Source organism: Mustela putorius, unplaced genomic scaffold (assembly GCF_011764305.1).
Source record: "Mustela putorius furo isolate JIRA1106 unplaced genomic scaffold, ASM1176430v1.1 tig00000997_pilon_pilon_pilon, whole genome shotgun sequence".
Lineage (NCBI taxonomy): Eukaryota > Metazoa > Chordata > Mammalia > Carnivora > Mustelidae > Mustela > Mustela putorius.
In genome coordinates, this window is record NW_025421527.1 from 807,404 (window position 1) to 813,101 (window position 5,698).

Sequence of the window (5,698 nt, forward strand, 5' to 3'; positions counted from 1 at the left end):
CCAGCATTGAGAATCAAATTGACCAGCGAGGGCCATCTCTTGCAAAGAGGCGACCCCTCCCAGCCTCACAGACTAACTTTTATAGAGTAAAGGTCATGCGGTTGAGCCTGGCCACACACAGGTGGCCAACTGAATTACAATTCACCCTATAGTAGCTATTTGAACTAGCCTATCACTCTGGTCAGAATTGGTGCCCAAAAGGCAGGGCCTACATTCTCGGGTGGTTAGGGAGGTGCTTTCCTGATTGGATGTCTCCACTGGCTTGACCCATCCTTGTATTCTGGGCTCTGTTACCTCCCCCTGAGCTGACACATCCTGGCAAATGGGCTCTGTTGTCAGGGGCTGGTCAATCATATTTTACTGGTTTCCCAGACTTGTTTCTAAGTAAGTTCCTCTCAGGGAGCAGTGGGGGGGGGGGGCAGGGTCAATCTAAGTTTACTGCAAAAACAACAAAATGGCTTGCTCTGGCTAAGTAGGCCCTTACATTCCCCCCTTTTCTTTGGAGATTAGTCAAATCCTTGACTTTTCAGCCAGTTCTGTTCTTCTGTTGTAAGGGGTTATACTGAGCATGTACAACTAACATTTTTATCGCTCTAATTTTTTTTTCTTTTTTACAAATGACATTAGGGCGTTTATAATGCAGGGGCCAAAAAGTAACATTAGTGCACAGTCGACTGATGAGTTAGCCATTCGCTGTTTTGTATAACCTTTTCACTTCTCTTAATTCCGTTCATTTAATTTTTCACCTATACTTTTCTGTCTTATGAGGTGACTTAGAAGCTTTTACATAAATAGGTAACAATAGGAGCAACAATGAACTCATAGTCTTTTGAGTCTTGGCTTTATTCCATGGTCAGTGGGGTCCATTGGCAGCAGCTTTCATCTCTAGGGGGACATCCTCATCCTCGGCTTGTTTGACATGACCCGCGTGAATCCAGGCCCTGGTGTCTTCTACTTTTACTGCCATGGGTGTGGTCAGGATGACAGTAAAGATCCCTTCCAGCAAGGCTCCAAGTTTTCCACTTGGCAACAGCACATCCAAAACAAGTCCTTGGGTTGGTAAGGATGTGGTTCCACATCCATCTCTTCTCAGTGTGGGCAGTTCGGATCCCTGAATGGGTTCTTTTTGAGATAGACTGTAATGCCTACAGTGACAGGAGTACAGAGTGATCAGTCATTTCTGCTAGGGCAACCTCTTACAGCCAAGGGCAGAGTGGGTGGGGGTGTTTCCCGAATAGTATTTCAAATGGGGTCACCTTGTTTAAGTAGGGTGTGCATCACGCCCTGAGGAGAGCAAAGAGAAGGAGATCCACCTATCCACCACCAGTCTCCAGAATTATCTTTGTCAAGGTCTCTTTAAGAGTCCGGATCATTCTCTCTACTTGCCCGGAACTCTGGCACTGTAGTTTTCAATTAGTGCCCATGGCCTTGGCCAATGCCTGTGAGACTGAACTCACAGATGCAGGGCCATTGTCTGACCCAATTGTGAATGGTAACCCAAAGCTCTAGTAGTTTTTTAGCTACCACTCCTGCCATCTCATGTTTGGCAGAAAAAGTCTCTACCCAGCCTGAAAAAGTATCCACAAAAACTAACATATGCTTGTGCCCATATTTTCCTGCTTTCATCTCTGTAAAATCTATTTCCCAATAAATTCCTGGCTCCTTACCTCTTTCTGTCTTCCCTCTTCCCATTCTAGTTTTTTCCACATTTACCACCTGACATTGAGCACATCTATCAACCACATCCTGAGCCATACACCCTAATTTAAAAACCTGGAACTGCTTGCCCATAAGTTCCTTAAGCTTGTGTGTCCCCAAATGAGTGCCCTGATGTATTTGGCTTACCAATTTTCTTCCTAGTCTTCGAGGAAGAATTAATTTTCTGTTCTAGTCTTAGCCCAGTCCCCTTCATAGTCTAGTTTAACCCATTTTAGTAAATATTTTAAATCTTCCTCTGAAGTTTACCTCAAGTTGTCTAGCTTAGGTAAACAAACATTTAAATACAACCAAATCTAGAATTTAACATCCATAAAGGCGTGTTGTTAAAACACAATTTTTCTCTCTAAAGTAACCCTCATTTCCAGAGATAGCCAAATCAGGACTAATTTATTTGAAAAACAAGTACAGTTTTAACAAACTTGGCCTAATTATTTACATAAGTTCAGCAAGAACAGTGAGTGTGATCATACAGATCTTTTAGAATCTGCTTTGCTGGAACTTCTTATAAGGAATCTCTAGGTTGAACTTTTAGTAGCCTCTCCAGGCCAGAAGCCAAGCCACATAGTTGCCATCAGACATGCCTGCAATACCTGTCAATTTGGGCAAATTCCTCTTCCTGAGGTTTCCAAAGTATCCTGCCAAGAAGTAACATTCTTTACTCACCTGGTGAGGCTGCTGGGAACTCTGTAAGCAAGGTATCAGGTCAACAGTTCCAAAGGGCTTTACAGCTCCAGGTTTTATAAAGTCAACCTTAGTTCCTTTAAGCCATCTGGTCATATCTGAGTCTTTTCAAATATGAAAAGTCAAAGCCTTGCTAAAATAACCAGTGTTTCTAATGGTGTCCTGTTATAAGGAGAACAGATTCTTATTGAACTTATGCAAATGACTGATTGCCATGGAAGAAATAATACTTGCTGAGACCTTTTGATTTTCAGAGGGTTCAGATAGAGAGAAAAGTTGAATGCTTTGATTTGTTTGCAAATGAATACTTTTACATCTCTGTAAGTTACAGATAACTTAAGAAAAAGTTTCCCTAGTCTGGAAGAGTAAACATTACAGAACCAGTCATGTTTAAAATAAGACAAAACATCAAGAGACACAACATTACAATCTTTCAGTTTATCTAGTCCCATGTTACTAATTCTGGTTTAGTCTGAATGCAGTTTCTACTTCTGGAAATTTTTACCCATTTCTGTTCCAGGATTTCAACATATCAAAGACCTGTATTTGTCCTGAAAGTTTCCCATATGAATTTTCTTTAAGGCAGAATTCATTTTACAAGAGAATTAAAACAATTACAAATGACAAGGACTCAGAATAGATATGGTTAAATATCAAGTGATGACCCTTATCAAAACATTCAAACCTTAGGAAATGTACTAGAGTAGTTACAGCATTTACCCAAATGTAACCCAGGGCTTATCATTGGTTTAGCAGTACTCCCTTAGTTACTTAGCATATCAAGAAAAAGCCTTATGAGTCAAAAAGATCTCATTTACAATTTAAATCTTGCTGACAATTGCTAAAACCTTAGAAAGTTTATAAGAAACTTAGGAAGTTATATTTATGCCTAAATATAATTAGGAATGTTAAACACCTGATAAAACAAAACATAGAAACTGGGTTTTCTGAGCAGGCAAAGAGAAAACCATAACAGATCAATTAACCTAAGAAAACTTTGCCCCTTTAAACAGAGAGAAAACCAGCTTTTCTATACCAGTGTCTTTTCCTTTTTTTTTTTTTTCTTAGTCCGTCATGACCATACCTAAATTTTTTCTCCTGAAGATTTTCCTTCACAAACCTTCTATAATTTTTCTTTACATTCAGGTTTTGTCCCAAGTCATTTTCTTCCAAATAACCATTTCATTTAGGACAAAATTACCTTCTCTTACATTTAACAAAATGTATTCCCATTCCTTATCTCTTTCTTACATATCTCCTACTTCCTACGTACAGAGTTGCTTCCCTTATTTCCATCAGTCTTAGTTACACTTAGCAGAATTTTGTACTCTTAGAAACACCTTAATCTCTAATGGAGACTAAATATAAACCAATTGTGAACTGTTACAATAAAATTCTTTAGATGGCAAATTTACCAATCAGTTAAGCACAAAACATGTTTACCAACAGATTTAAATATTCTTAGTTTCTTTGCAGTAAGAAGTCAAAAGCACAAACCTACATCCAGTAATTAATGACTTAGCATTTTATCCTATTTGGTTAAGACCTAGATGTCCATAATTTAATTCCATTTGTCAACCAACCAAAACTTTAAAGTTTCAGGTTACCAAAGGCTTTGAAAGCTACTTCAACAATTACCCATTAAAACTTTGAGACAGACAATTGATTTTAACAAATAACATGAGCTTATTTGGCCTTCAGTAAACTTTGAAGTTTCAATTTACTGCTGTAACTTCAAGAACATGTTTATATTAATTAAACCAACAAACTTAACTTAGTTCAAATACTGATTTACATTCCACCTGGGCCCACTCCACTTTGAATGTTTACCTGAGACACGGGTGGGAAGATCCGGAGTGGGGGGTGTTAGGTCCAGGGGCTGCTCTTCTTGTTTCCCGACAGTGAGGAGAGAAGGAGCTGTGGTGGGTGCAGGAAGCACCGAGGATGGTCTAGAGGCCAGTTACGCAGGTCACACCCAACTTGGTGCAGAAACAGAAGGGAGAGACAGAAGAACAAAGTGCCTTCAGAAGGCAGAGAAAGGGTTCCCAGTTCTAGAGCTCATCAGCTCCAAGAGAGGAGCAGACACCGTGCTTTCCTGCCAGCAAGGGGGAGGAGGTAGGCAGTCCAAATCGGGCCAGAGAAGGCAAGGAACTTTCCCGAAACAAGGGGAGTTTTGGCAGCTGCTTGGGAATATTCCTTAAAGTCTCTGTCTCAAGTTAGACCAACCACAGTTGGCTCCAGTTATAGCCAGCCATTAACACAAGAAATGAGTAAGGGAGAAGCCCCACATCTATTAAAAGGAACAGAGAGATAAAAGTCAGAGTCTCCTTACTCTCTGCTTGCCCCATTTTTTTCAAACACAACAAACAACACAACAGACAAAAAAAGACAAGACAAAGAAAACTTTGTGTTGTGGCCCTTCTTTGACCAGATGTCAAGCCCGAAGGTGTGAAAGATATAATCCCAACTCAAAAACACAACCTGTCGCTGGAGGTGATTTTCTTAGTCCCCTATAGACACCCACTGGTGGGGATTTTCTCAGTCCCCTACATACACTCACTGGTGGGGATTTTCTCAGTCCCCTGACCACCTGGGAGGGCCCGTACCCCCTGGCGATCCCCTTCCCCAGAGGGATGGGGCATCTCCGCATCCACTCCAGCCCTGGGAAGCAGTGCTGTGTCCAGCTTCTCCCCGGTGGGCTTTACCCTGGAGCTCCACACCTAGACAGACAGACAGACAGACAGGATCTCAAGAACAAAATCTCAAGATCTTACCTCCGGAGGCTTTTCCCAGAAATTCTGATGCTGGCTCAGTTCTCATCATTTGATCCCGGAGAGCCCCCAATGTTGGGTCCATGGTCAAAGGAGCAAGACTGATGCAAAGTGAAGGTCAAGGAAAGCTTTATTTCACGCCAAGCATTGAGAATCAAATTGACCAGCGAGGGCCATCTCTTGCAAAGAGGCGACCCCTCCCAGCCTCACAGACTAACTTTTATAGAGTAAAGGTCATGCGGTTGAGCCTGGCCACACACAGGTGGCCAACTGAATTACAATTCACCCTATAGTAGCTATTTGAACTAGCCTATCACTCTGGTCAGAGTTGGTGCCAAAAAGGCAGGGCCTACATTCTCGGGTGGTTAGGGAGGTGCTTTCCTGATTGGATGTCTCCACTTGGCTTGACTCATCCTTGTATTCTGGGCTCTGTTACCTTCCCCTGACCTGACACGTCCTGGTTTATGGGATCTGTTGTCAGGGGCTGGTCAATCATATTTTACTGGTTTCCCAGACTTATTTCTAAG

The 5,698-nt window shown here is 41.6% G+C and overlaps 1 long non-coding RNA gene across 1 annotated transcript; it reads right to left on the reverse strand.

Moving 5' to 3' along the window:
• Window positions 1-213: 213 nt before the first annotated feature.
• Window positions 214-5,340, reverse strand: LOC101681601. Its single transcript, XR_199301.3, has 3 exons — window positions 5,175-5,340; window positions 4,231-4,379; window positions 214-1,145 (listed from the first exon to the last, which is right to left on the reverse strand). It is a non-coding gene; the product is annotated as an uncharacterized LOC101681601 (long non-coding RNA).
• Between the last annotated feature and the right edge of the window lie 358 nt (window positions 5,341-5,698).